Source organism: Pinus tabuliformis, chromosome 4_2 (assembly GCF_031772625.1).
Source record: "Pinus tabuliformis cultivar Carrire ecotype Pingquan chromosome 4_2, CPIR1, whole genome shotgun sequence".
NCBI lineage: Eukaryota > Viridiplantae > Streptophyta > Pinopsida > Pinales > Pinaceae > Pinus > Pinus tabuliformis.
In genome coordinates this window covers 1,190,602,705-1,190,617,603 of record NC_142304.1, presented here as the reverse complement: position 1 = coordinate 1,190,617,603, position 14,899 = coordinate 1,190,602,705, and positions in this window count along the sequence as shown.

The following is a 14,899-nucleotide window of genomic DNA, read 5'->3' as shown; positions in this document are numbered from 1 at the left end:
GTAGAAATATCTCTATTTAACATAAGCACTCCATATTTGTTTTGAAGTTGAGTTTATCTTCTACTTATGACACATCTAATACAAGAGTAGAGGAAAAAATTACTCTGATCCAAAATGTCAATTGAAGTTCTATGCTTGAATTTCATCTACATGACACTCCTACTCAACCATGCAAAAATCATATATCTACTCTATTATTTGAAAGTGCTTACACAACACTCTATGGTCTTATATGTGCAAAAACAACTTTAGTGGTAAACTTTCGCATACATACATCTATCTATTACTTCCATTAATAATATGCATCATTATGTTGAGAGACACTTTACAATCCAATATGGGGGGGTGTTGTCATGTTATTGTTAAATAACAATATATTAAAAATAAAATAAAAGGATACTCCATTCAAAAAAAATTAAAAAATCCAAGTCATCTTTAGAGTAAATTTAGATTTATGTTTTTGAGTTAGAAGTAGAAAATATTGTCAATTTTACATAATAATAATAATAATAACAAAGATTTACTTTTTATTATGAGTTATTCATGGAAGTAGAAAAAAATGTTTTCTTATTTAGATTCTTAATAATGAAGACTTATTAATAAGCTCATAAGTTACTAATGAAACTAGAAAAAATATTGTTTTTATTAGTTAAAAAGGAACTAAAAAATGTACTTTATTCATAGTTGATTGCATGGAGAGTAACGAGGTGCTATACAACCCATTATGACAACAAAAATAAATAACTATATATCTACATATGCCCATGACAATAAAAAATACAAATAAACAAAATAAATAAATAACTACATATATACATGGCAACATCTAAAAAAAACAACGTAAATCCATCATAAACTATCAAGATGGATCTAATTTCTGAGGGTATAATTTTTTTTATCATTTAATATGAAGGAAATAATACATGACATGTAGTTAAATAGTAACAAAATTACACCTTAAGAAATATTATCCCTCTAGGTCCTTGATAGATTTGGGTTTAAAATGAATCTACGTTGATAGTACTACCAACAATTACTTAAACAAACCCTTCATGCACAATTCAAAAAATACACAATGCCCAATTTAGAATTAAATACAAATATGTATGTCCTTGGAGTTGCCATGGGGGATTACCACACTAACAATCCTGGGAGTGAGTTGTAGTTAAGACTACTTAAGGATTTAAAGGGGTCTATGCCCATACCAAGGATACCATATTATATTGAATATGATCCAAATTATAGGAAATGGTGGAGGAGGTTTAAATCATTGATTTGATGAATAAAAGAGAATGATGTATGGAATAGCCATGAACCACAATTCATGAGAATGGTGAATTAAGACCTCCTCAATTCACACATCCAACCCTAACACCATTTTCACCTATGTTTTTTAGCACGAATGAACCTTTTACCCCATTGCTTGGATTCCACTCTTTGAATGACATCCTAGGAGAACTTCTTCCTATTCTACTCCGAAGGACCTAGATATTCAATTTCCTTGAGTAGTGGAGAAAGGCACTCGAAGCTTAAAAATGATGTATGTACTACATGGTCTATTTGGAGATCTATCTCAGTATAGAACAAAGGGATCACCACCTCAATGTTTTTCCTAGAGTTAATAGGGTTATTAACACTCTCGTCCAGATTATACTTGAGATTGGCAAGTGTCCCTCGAGACTTAGAGTGGAGTGGTCAAAATGTTTGGACTTGATAAGGGCTATCTGCCCCATAGTCCACAATGTGTTCTTCCATGATGGCTAGCCTCCAAAAAAAGCACGTCACAATTAAATTATCAGAAAAATCCAAATAAGAGAATCATGCTACATAAACCTTGATGGAAAATCCTCCTAAAATATTTCTTGCTAATGCATTTGCTCTCATTTGGATTAGAGAGAAATTTTAGGTGATAGAGCTTGGTGTGTCGATTCCAACGCTCCCAAGATCACTCAAATTGGAACTCTAGAAAGGATAGAACATGGGACTAGACACATGTATCTTCAAATGAATTCGTGGAGTCCCCTTTATGTGTATATATAGAGGTGGAGTGGAGGACTTATTCCTCATCCAAGAGCATCAAATACCACAATACATGTCTGAAATTAGGCCGAGATATAGTAAGGACAGAACATGGGACTGAAAGGATTGTTTTGGAGAGTATTTGATCCTCAACAGGGCCGAGACACCACAACAAGGAGGCTGCAAGCTTGATGGTAAGTTATAGGCTGCTTTTATGGGAATTTTATATGATTGTAGGTCTGAGTTGAGCACAAGAGACAATCGTAGTAGAGAAAGGGTGTTAGGGATTTTTGGGGGTGGTTTAGGTGAGGATGTTACCTCTATTTGTGAGGCCACAGGAGATTGAAGCACGTCACAGACCTTGTTGTCCCCAGAACAGAGATAACTGAAGGTTTAAGGACTGAACAAGGGTCTCAAGGGGAAACTTCATAAAGGAGGAACCTCAGGGAACTAAGCTGCAACAAGTGAAGGAGGTTTTGGAGAAAAAGAGAGGGGTTGTTGCAACATGTAATAATGCCCTAACCAAAACCAAATCTACAACAATCAAACAGATCCATGAACAAGGTATGTATTGATGGTGGTTGTTTGATTTGATGCATGTAATCGTGCCCCAGTTTGGATCAGAGTATTGAAGCCTGTGGAAGCCATGTATTGGAGTTGACTTGGGTGGCGAGAATACTTCAATTAGGAGTAGATTTTGTAGTGAAGTATTGGGTATCATTGGTCTGGTGAAGGGAAGCTTGTTGATATCCGAAAGTAGCCCTAAAAAAGATATCTTGAAGTGACGAAGAGAAGTTGAAGGTTGGGTGAAGTTTGGTGCCGAAGTACACTACCTTGATGGAAAAAGGTCACTGCTAGCCTAGCAGTTTGGAGCTCAGCAATTAGGCCTACCCAAATAGCAAATTGGATCAACCCATGTACATGCTACAAAATTGACGTGCTGCAGTGTTAGGCGGAAACCCTCTTGGAGTAGCAATGTGTTTTCCTTTGAAGCACTAAGGGGCAGCTAGTGAGCAGTGTGGGAGCAAAGGACCGACAAGACAAGTTACGACATAGATTTTGCGCACCATGTTTGTCATTGTACCTTGTATACCATAGATTGTTGTATTATTCAGATTTGGTTTAATGTAACGAAGATTGGGTTTTACATTATTGTACAATATTTGCTAAAAATTGAGTATAGTTGTGTACATGTGATTTACTGCTTTATGTTTTCCGTTGTGCAAAGTAGTTCTTGTTGAGATTCTTGGTTTGGTAGCGTCAGAGATTTTAAGATTCTAACCTAGACTTGAGATCATGGAAATTCAATAAAAACCATGGGACAAAAACCACTAATGTTGAGTTACTCAAATTTGACTCTTTCCTTGAGTCAAGTTTACCTAAACATCCCCTCTTAAACCTTGAGTTTGGGTTCTCTAGACCAAATCCAATCAAACCGAAGAAGTGAGTTAGTCCCACTTACTCTAGCCCTTATCCCCCTCAAAAATTTTACCCATGCTATTTTCTAACACGGCATGCCCCCTATCATTTAGGTCTAACATTAGACTTTACTGACAACTTCCCAGGGGTACACATGCCTTAACGGGTATTACAATAATATTCCCATTTACATGCAATAATTTTTACTACATTGTAATAATTTGTCTTTTTTGCTCGCCTTATATGACCATCCTCTTGCCTTGACACACTATGAGCTTCATGATTTCCTCTCTAGTGTTGAATTTCATGACTGCATTTGACCAATGAAACGGTTATTTCATTTAAGTATTCCTTTAAACACTTTGTGTGCAACCACCACCTATGATTTATCTCTTTATGGGTCTACACACCACTGCATTCTTCTCTCACTACGTGTAGCCAAGCCTTCGGTCTCTAGAAACACAAACCTCCACCTTTATTCTATACTATATATATAAAAAAACACTGACCTTTAGATAAAATCACAGAAGCAAGCTCTTAATAGAATCATAACCATGTTAGCATTGAAGAGCATCGTGGCTACCATATCCAACCCGAAGGTTGTCCTATTAACAATCATCAACCATTCCCTAGGTTATAACTCAAATAACTGATTCTCCACCATGGTTGTGGCCAAAAGCTTGGCCACTATGAGCATTAGAGAAGTTTTGAGGTATAAAATGGGCCTCAAAACAAGAATGTACAACCAAAATCAAATTTATAAGAACCAATAGGATTCAAGATGATGATTTCAACCATGGGGAATGATTCACGATTTTTGGAGTAAAAAGGTAAAAAGATTAAAAAATTAATTTTTCAATGGAAAGAGGAAGGAGCCCACGAAATCATATTAAGTCAAGAAAAGACATATCCAAATCCAGATTAGGGATATTGTACTAGAAATTTGGGAAGAAAGGACACCTCAAGAAAGGTTGTAAATCTCGAAAGGGAAAATAAAGAGATCTACACCAAGATAACAATAATGAAGCGAATGTGACAAGGGATGTGTTGAAGAGGATCCATCGATTTGTGACTAGAGGAATCAACGACTAGGATGGGTTCATACTCACATGAAATGGGGTTAATTACAACCACTACAACTATAACTTCTATATGAAATGACATGCTCCCCAACACATGGCTCATAGTCTAAATCAAGGAGAATTGAACCTTGTATCACATATTTTACATAATACTTCATAATATAGTCATCACTAATTAAGCTGCTCCTCAAGGGCCTCTTTGTCTTATGTTGATGATGTCAGGACTCGTATTTTTCCTATGACTTATTTAGTGTCTCTTGTACTTATAAACGGATCTTCCTATTCTTCTCAACATTTGTAACACCCTCCTCCCACACCTACCTAAGTAACCATGACAACTGGGGTAAACATGAGATGAGAGGCTACTATGATTAGATTTGACCTCCTATGTAACCTTAAGGAAGTAGAATTGACATAAAAAGCACACACAATCATCCAACATCAGCTTCAGAATCCTTAAAAGACATGTCAGCCACTCAGACAGCCTGTGCCTGGGTACCACTACTATTTTCGATCTCTTAGGCCATAGTCGCTCTCATGCTATGGGCAAGGGAGTGACCAAAAACCCAAATTCGCTCTCACAAGCTTGCCTGCCAGTGACCAGAGACCAAAATTACTAGTTTTGTGTCACCGACATTGGGATATAAGCCACTTTTTCATGGCCAGAGCCCAGGTCACTGCCTGGAATGGAGTGATAGCTTGAAATTAATAAAAGTATAGGGGAACAATGATGCAAAAGTAATAAGCTAAAAGAGACCATAATCAGACCCCTACTAGCCATGATAGACATTTCATTAAACATATCATCAACATGTAACCTACAAGTGTAAACAACATAATTAAGTGTAGGGATCTCATACTTATCTAAGAATAGCTATGAACCATTGTTCCTTCATTTCATTTGTTGCACTATCATCTTTTAGGTCATAGACACATTATCCATTCATGTACAAGTAAAAACATGCTGAGAGCCATACATATTTTTTGTCATAAAATAGACATATAACCAACATAATAGGAACAAAAATACCATAAACATATCAGCCATCAAAATCCACATATACATCAATACATTTACACATGAAAATAAAGGGAATGAATTTCTCATTAATGAATAAAATGAACCAACTGGAGATGGGATTACCACGTTCCACCCGACCATAGATTGGCTAAGCCAAGTCTCTCTTCAGCCAATCACCCCTGTCCCATATTCCAAGCAATAATGTGGGACTCATAGAACACACCAAAAACACGAACAAGCATGGATTCCACCAGAGTTCTCTGCCTACAACGTGAAGAATTTGAGTGCCTCCTAGTCTCTTAGGCTTTATCGTGCATCCACATTCTGATCCAGGGATCACTAGGCCCTACATTGGGAGATACTCTCCAGGATTTACCATGCATCCCATCTTAGGACCACTAGGCCCAACAGAGAGAAAATCCACCTCTTGGATTTATCGTATATCTTGCCATTCATCGGCAAGGATTCCTAGGCCCACCAAGGCACACAATCTAGCTTTACCACAACCCATGGTCTGGTTCAAGGATTACTGGGCCATTGGCTTTGTGATCCTCAGTCCGGTTCAGGGACCACTTAGACCATGTGTTTGTGAATTTGGAGATCCACCCCACTTAGCTTCAAATCCAATTCGGCCATCCCAAATAAACCAAATGAGAGAACACATTTCATCAAAGCTATCGAGAAATGGCAAGATGAGGCTGAAAATACTCTCACACCTGGCAAAATGCATGCCATGGTAGAAAAGAAACACATGCAATCCCATGCATGCCAAATCTATCAAGGAAAATACACATGCAAGTTGATACTTGAAATGAAGCATGTCGTAGCTGCTTGATCTTGCCTTTCCCTTCTTGATCTTTGCTTCCTCTTGCCTTCTTTTCCTTTCTAGCTCCAATGCAAAAGTGCTCCAAGAAACTCTAAGTGTCCAATAGTATGGGAGAGAGAGAGAGTAATGAAAGAGATCCAACACTGAAGTGACAAAAGGTTACCAACTGATCCTCATAAGCCTTTTTATGAATGAGGCCTCCATTTTCTTCATTTTCCATTATTTTTCTTCATTTTTCTCCTCACATGCAACCTGTGACCTTTCACCTTTCACCTCCTTTTTCTCTTAATTTCCATTATTTTCATAAATAATTGTGCCAAAAATGCCATTTTTCCTTTCCAAAGCCTTAGTCATTTCCTTTTCCAATTTCCTTAGTGATAAACAACAAAATGAACACCCCCCAGGATGTCCTTCCCAACACTCATCCTGGAATAAGTTTCCCATAAACCATGGTTATTGTTTTTAACATTCATTACATGGAATTTCCACCAAGGCAGTTACAAAACTCTCCCCCTTGGGGGACATTGTCCTCGGTGTTCAATCACACATATACCTCAGCAACCTATTGAAAGAAGACATACTTCTCATGGAGCTTTATAACATTACTCGATGTAGTATTTACAATGAAAGACCTGCTCAAAATAAAAACATCATGACAACATACTGTATATTGGAGCTGTATAACATAGCTATTTATGGTATTTACAATGATCATCCTGTTGAGTGCCAACCCACGTGACATAATAACATCATGATAACATAACCACATGATAGCATAGTAACATGACAACATAATCATAATGACATGACACTCATACTGCATAGTGGAGCCTTATAACATAGCTCATGGCGATATTTACATCCATATACATATGTACATATAGAAATATCACCAAAAATATATACCAAAAACATATACCAAAACATATATCAAAACATATTCCAAACACCATATCTAAGCATATACCAAAACACCATATCTAAGCATATACCAAAACACCATATCAAATCATATATCAAAACACCATATCAAAGCATATACCAAACCACCATATCAAAGCCTATACCAAACCACCATATCGAAGCTGCTTTGACTCAACCAAAAAATAAGGAAGGATACATAGCCCGCATCTGATCCCCCATCTCCCATGTAGCATCATCGGGCCCAAAGTGCTTCCACTGTACTTTAACTTTCTCGATTTCTCGGTTCCGGAGCATGAGCACCTTTTTCTGCAATATACACTGAGGCTCCGTCTGGAATTATCCATCTAGTTACACCTGTAATACAGACCATTCAATCACATGATTAACATCCTTAACATACTTCTTAAGTAAAGATACATGGAAAACATCATGGACTTTCATTATCGAAGGTAATGCAAGTTGATATGCTACTCGCCCAATCCTCTCAATGATATTGAAGGGTCCAAAAAACCATTGTGCCATCTTGGCACATGATCCAATATGCAAGGAGTTCTTCTTCGGTTTGATGTGCAAGTACACCTGTTCCCCAACCTAGAACTCCTTGAACAAGATGTTCCTATCTACATAACTCTTCTGCCTATCTTGTGTTGCCTTTAGATTCTTCTTGATCACATGCATTTCATGTTCCATGTCTAGCAACATCTCTGGCCTAATCAATACCCTGCTAACCGAATCACTCCAACTGATAGGATTGTTACAACTCCAACCATACAATGCCTCAAAAGGACTCATCCTCAATGACTCCTAATAACCATTGTTGTATATGAACTCTACCAAGGGGAGATACTCTTTTGACTTTCGTTGTCAATGCATCACATCCATCCTTAACATTTCCTCCAATATCTTATTGACCCTTTCTGTTTGTCCATCTATCTACAGATGATAAGTTGTACTGAAAGCCAACTCTGTGCCCAAACTTGCAAAAAACTACTTACAGACACAATCTTCTTTGCAACACCTTGCAACCTAACCACATCTCTAATGAATACCTGTGCTACATTGCTAGCGAAGAATGTAGACTTCACAGGAATGAAATGTGAAACCTTTGTCAACATGTCCACGATAACCATGATGGAATCATGTTGCTTCACTGTCTTAGGCAACCCTGTGATCAAATCCATGGAAATAACCTCCCATTTCCATTTGGATTCGCGATCGTTTGCAGCAGTCCACATGGATGTTTACACTCTGCTTTCACTTGTTGACATCCGAAACACCTCACCACAACTCTGCAACATCCCTCTTCAAATTCGACCAATAGTAAAATATCTTTACTATTGTCAGTGTCTTCTAATAACTTGGGTGACCCGAATATGGTTTTGCATGGAACTCCCTCAAGATCACCTTCCTGAGCTCACTGTTATCTAGTACATATATCTTGTCTCGAAACCTGACCAATCCATTTGCTATAAGGCAATAATCCATACCCTCTGCACCTGTACCTGTACCTGTTCCTCTACCTGTGCTTCCACCTGTTCCTCTACCTGTGCTTCCACCTGTACCTCTACCATTACTTGTACCTCTACTATCACTTGTACTTGTACCCACACCTTGTTGCAACTTGTGCACAATCTCCAAGTACCTGACATCATGCTGACCTTCCTGCAAGATCCTATCCTATAGATTTGTCCCATAGGAGCTCATAGCTGCCAAATGATTTACCTGTACTCGTCTTCTAAGAGCATCTGCCACCATGTTCTCTTTACATTTGATGTAACTGATCTTGAAATTAAACTTGATGATCCTAGCCAACCATCTAGCCTGCCTGGCATTCCAATTCAGATGGTAAAACAAATACCTCAACCCAATGTGATCACTCATAAATACAAACGTCTTGCCAATATGATAATGTCTCCACATCTTCAATGAATGTATGATCGTTGCTAACTCGAGATCATGTATCGGGTAGTGCTACTCATGCTCGTTTAGTTTCCAAGACTCATAGCAAACCACTTGTCCATCCTGCATAAGGACTCCACCAAGCCCTCTCTTGCAAGCATCTGTGCATACCACAAACTCTTTGTTCGGATCTGCAATCTGTAGCATTGATGCATGTGTCAACAACTTCTTAAGCTACTCGAAGCTAGCCTCACGCTCCTCTGTCCATTTAAACTTCTTACCTTTCATCTGCAATGGTGTGATAGGCTAATCAATCTACGAGAAGCTCCTAATGAACCTCCTATAATAGCGTGCCAAACCCAAGAAAGATATCACTTCATCCACACTGTTAGGAGCTACCCATTCCATGATGGATCTTATCTTCTCTGGATCTATTGCAATGCCCTCCTTGGAGACAACATGCCCCAAGTAATGTACCTCAGTCTGAAAGAAACTACACCTACAGAGCTTAGTATACAACTGATGCTCTCTCAACAACCTCAACCATGTTGCTAAATGATCGACATGCTCTTCCTCATTTTTAGAATATACCAGTATATCATCAATGAACACAATAAAAAACTTATCCAAATATGGACGCAACAAACTATTCATCAAGCACATGAATGTAGCTGGAGCATTAGTTAATCCAAATGGAAAAATAATAAACTCATAATTCCCATACTTGGTCCTGAACGCAGTCTTGTAAATGCCCTCCTCTTTGATGCGTACCTGATGGTATCCAGATCTCAAGTCGATCTTCGAGAACACTGATGCTCCCTTCTGCTGATTGAATCCCTGCATGGAAAAGTTATCAATCCTCGGCAAAGGGTAACTGTTATTGATAGTCACTTTGTTCAACTCCCTGTAATCAATGCATAATATGATAGTACCATCTTCATTCCTCACAAACAAGAACAATGCGCCCCAAGGTGATACACTTGTCCTAATGTATCCCTTATCCAACATTTTCTTTAACTGCAACTTTATCTCAACCAACTCATCCTGTATGGTTATTCCAATGCTAGAGATGCCCCTGGAACTAACTCAATAGAAACGTCTACCTCCTTGTGAGTTGGAAACTCGGTAATGTCCTCATGGAATACATCCTGAAACTGTTGCAAAACTAGATACCTGTTCAACACATTTGCATCCTCAACCTCCTTACCCTTATCACTAGAAATGTGTGCTACAAATAGCTTGCACCCTTTCCCGTGGCTACACTTTGCTTGCATAACTATCACCATCCTAACTGATGTGGATTTATTATTACCCTGCAAAACTCTTGCTTCCCCATTATCATCAACACACTCAATTTCTTTGTCATAGCAGTCTACCTTTGTTCTATGAAGATGCAACCAATCCATGCCCAAAAACATACTATATGATCTCAACTGTAACACATTTAGATGTGTTGCGGTAGTCATACCATTCAAATCAAATGCAAAAGATCTTACCCAATTATGAACTCGCTTCTTTGTACCTATAGCCAATTGCACTAACCAAGATTTTGCATGCATTTCCTTACTCGAACCACAATTATCTACCAATTTAGGACTAACATAGCTATAATTAGATCCATGGTCAATCAAAATAGAAATAACTTGATCACAAACCTTACCGTCCATCTCAATGATAGATGCCTGGTGTTCTGCCTACCTGTTGTCCACTGCTGCATAGATACGTCGAATACTCTCACCAACATTCCCTAAATCATGTGCCTCTTCTGCACTGTATATATTAGGCCTTCCACCCTGATGTTGCAGACAATATCTCCTAAGGTGTTCTTCACCACATGTCCAACACTCCAACCAGCCAGTGCCCTCACCTCTATGCTGTTGTTGCTGTTGTTGTGACCCATTTCCCTATCCTGCTACATTAAATCTCGTTTGTGGTGCCATATTTTCTTTCCCATCTGCATTTTGAGGCCTTGTCCTCTTAGGCTACCATTTACCCCTACCTTTGTCTTTTCCCTTCCATCCATGTTGAGATTCATTCTTACGCTTTGACTTCTCATAGTAATGCTTCAATTTCCTAATGACTTGCTCAAGTGAGCCAGGCTGATCATACTCAATCTGATCTTTAAATGCTAATGGAAAACCAATGACAAATATCTGAACTTTAGCATTCTCATCAGTAAGATATGGTACATACCTACATAAATCCAAAAACTTGGTGGTGTACTCCTCATCTGTCATTGATCCCATCTTTATCACATAAAATTATTTAGCCTTAATGTCGTAGTACCTCTCTAACAAATATTTCTTCCAGAAAATCCACTTGAATTCCTGCCAACTCAAGTCATCTGTCCTGATGTCTCTGACCTGCTTAACATCTTCCCTCTAGATGTATGCTTTAGCTTTCAAAATGAATATAGTTATTCTAGCCTTCATGTTATCTATGTGCTCATGCAACTCAAAGAATTTTTTCATCTCGAGTAAGGATGATAGCTATGACAATCATGATGTCTATCAAAACTAGAACTAGAATAGTACATGTACTCATCGCCCCTCCTATCGGGAGTGTCCATTAAACTGCCATCTCTCACTATGTTAGATCTATCCGACCTAGGTCTACTAGGAGACCTACTGCCATATGCCCCATTAGTTCCATCCTCATATCCATGGCTGATCTGAGGCGACTCTTGTCGCTGCAATTCTGATAAACTCTGAAGAATTATAGCATTAACCTCTACCTGCTTTTATTGTGCATGTATGATCTAGTCATGATATGCCTTACAACTCCTTATCTCTTCCTTCAAGCTTCTCAGTGTAACTTCCAAACCAAAAGGATTCCCAACACCCTACTTTTGTTTGGATTCATAGGGAGAGTGTTTGTATTCAACCATCTTGCTAGCCATTTGATATTTCTTCTGTAATGCATAATATGTCAGATAAACCAAATCAAAATAAACCGACATACCTTGGTATAGCTCGAGGAGAATACCTTGTCTCTAAGACCACCAAATCAGTGTGATACATGTATAACATAATCATAACATCATATAGACATACACAAATAAATGTATCAACATATTAACGTCACTCTAGCTAGGGTCCAGTCATCAATGCAAGGCCATATCAACAATGCATGCTATGAACTCATGCATGACAACAACCATTACTCCATTGTACACATTTCCCCATGAAACCAACAACATGCATAAGAAATGCCTAATCAACTACACATATGCATAAACGCATGTAGTCAAACATAAGCGATCAATTCTTGTAATCAACCTACAAGACTGATACATGTAATCAACATATTCAAGAATGTAACCTAACATACAAGGATGTAAGTAGGCGACATAAAATCAACATGTAAGCGACATATAATCCATATGCAACCAGTCACATACTCATGATAGATACATTTCATGAAATCAATATCAAATTCTCCATAACAACCATATTACAACCATAATCAATCATCGATCAAGTTTATTCCTTCACTTTTTCACTTCCCTATCAATCTACCGAATCCAAGATAGTGCACCCCCTATGTGACACCCACAGTCCATCGAGATATGCCACTATCCTTCTAGGGATTTCAACTTAGGATAGTTAGGGAATCTCCAAGTCTTATGGTTTCTAAGCGTTTTAGCTACCCTCAGGGGCTTCTAGGTACCCTCCAAACCCCACACAAGGACACCTATACCTACACTTCTCTCTTTAGGGCTTTCATTCCCCAAAGCAACCCAAGGAGAAGTGCACTTGTACCTAGATCCACCAAATATCCTTAGGGTATAGTAGCTAGTCCTTGTATGTTTGTCCTTAGCGAAGACACAAAAATCTCATCAGTAGCATTGAAAATGTGCAATGCCTTATTTAATTTTTATTTATAGCTTAGGATAACTAATATTACATTAAAATATATTATAATGTTACTATAGATTTTAACATCATAAACTAAAGTTATTTTAGGAATCTTATATTGGTAATAATTATTTGGCTTAGGAACCATGTCTTAGTTTCACAACCCCACTTTTCCCTCTTGTGGAGTCCTAGCCCTTCATATTATTCTTATCCCACAGTCTGTAACTATGGTGTTATTTTATGAAACTCAATTTTTTTACATATTACATCTACTAGACTCATTGGCCTTTTAGCACACAGGCTCTCTAGCCTAAGCAAATAGGCACTCTAGCCTTAAAATCACATCTATACATTAGCCCATAAGCCTAACACACTTATACAGATAGACACTTTGGCCTTAACATAAACCGACTCACTAGCCTAGCTATCATGTATTGGCTCATCGTCTTGAGTGTCACTTGTATATACATTACAATTTGGGGATTAAGCCAGGGGTATTACAAACTCCAAACATGAGTTGACCAAATGGTAGAGTTATTTAACCATCATGTTAATCACAACCAATGTAATATTCTAGTAAACCATTGGTTAGGTTAATGAACTAGTCAAATGTTGGTTGAGTAACTAACAAATCGAATATTGGTTGGGCTAACTAGAGAGTCAACCATTAGTCAAGATGACTAACTAGTCAACCATTGATTGAGTTAACTAACTAGTTGGCCATCATTCGATTCAACTAACCAATAGACTATCAGTTGAGCTGACTAAAAAATTTATTATCTGATTGAACTAACTAACAAACTATTTTATTCCAATATAAATATGACTTGACTTTATAGTTGAATCAGTGGAATGTCGATGGAATTTACCACCATAATGCTAGTCGATCACTAGAATGCACAAATTGACTAGGTAGTTGAAATAGTTGACCATATTTTTCCTCCAACTCTCCATGGTCATCTTGGTAATCTAAAACGTGGCTAATTTTAGACTTCTACACATTTTCAACCAGCTATGATTCTAAGAATTTCCTTTGTGTTGTTTCTCTAGTTGATGCAGGCTCAATGCTGAAATTAACACTTTGCTATCACTTTATGGTACACCTAAAACCTTCTATCCACCATTAGTTATATAGGGCACCTCAATTAACAATGGTATCTGAATATTTTCATTATGGTACTAATTCTTTCCTCTAGTATTTGTCTCCAAAAGTTGACTTAACCTAATGAATGATGAGGATAACTAACTAGTCGACTAGACATGAGAATCCATTACTCATCAAACACCTATGTATTATCGATTGAGTCAACTAATTAAATATATGGTTTACTTGTCATTGATTGTTTTAATGGATCTACTTCTCAATGACTACTTCTCAATGATAAATGTGGATTCCTCCAACCATCGAACTTTTGTGAGCTACATACTTGATCTATTATCTATCAACTACATAAATATAAATGATGTAGGTAATAATGCTCCATAAATGATATAAATGTTCAAGTATAACAATATGAAATCTCATGCAAATGACTTAGGAACACATAAATCAAGTGCAACCTGTTGATAAGTTAACAATAATTAATAAGATAATTACACCAACTAAATATCACGCAAGCCACATAAACACTTGTCTTTGTAAATATCGACTACGTGGCTACAAACCTCAGATATTCCACCTAGCCATAGACCACATTGTTGTAAATATTTTAGTAGTCAGTGACCTTCGAGTTGGGCTATGATTACCAAAGGAAAAAAGCTCACCTAGAGCCAACAATGGACACATAGTTTGTACCAAACAAGCGCTGACTCCAATAACCTCCCTAACTACATCCCTGCATCCCCTAGCTTA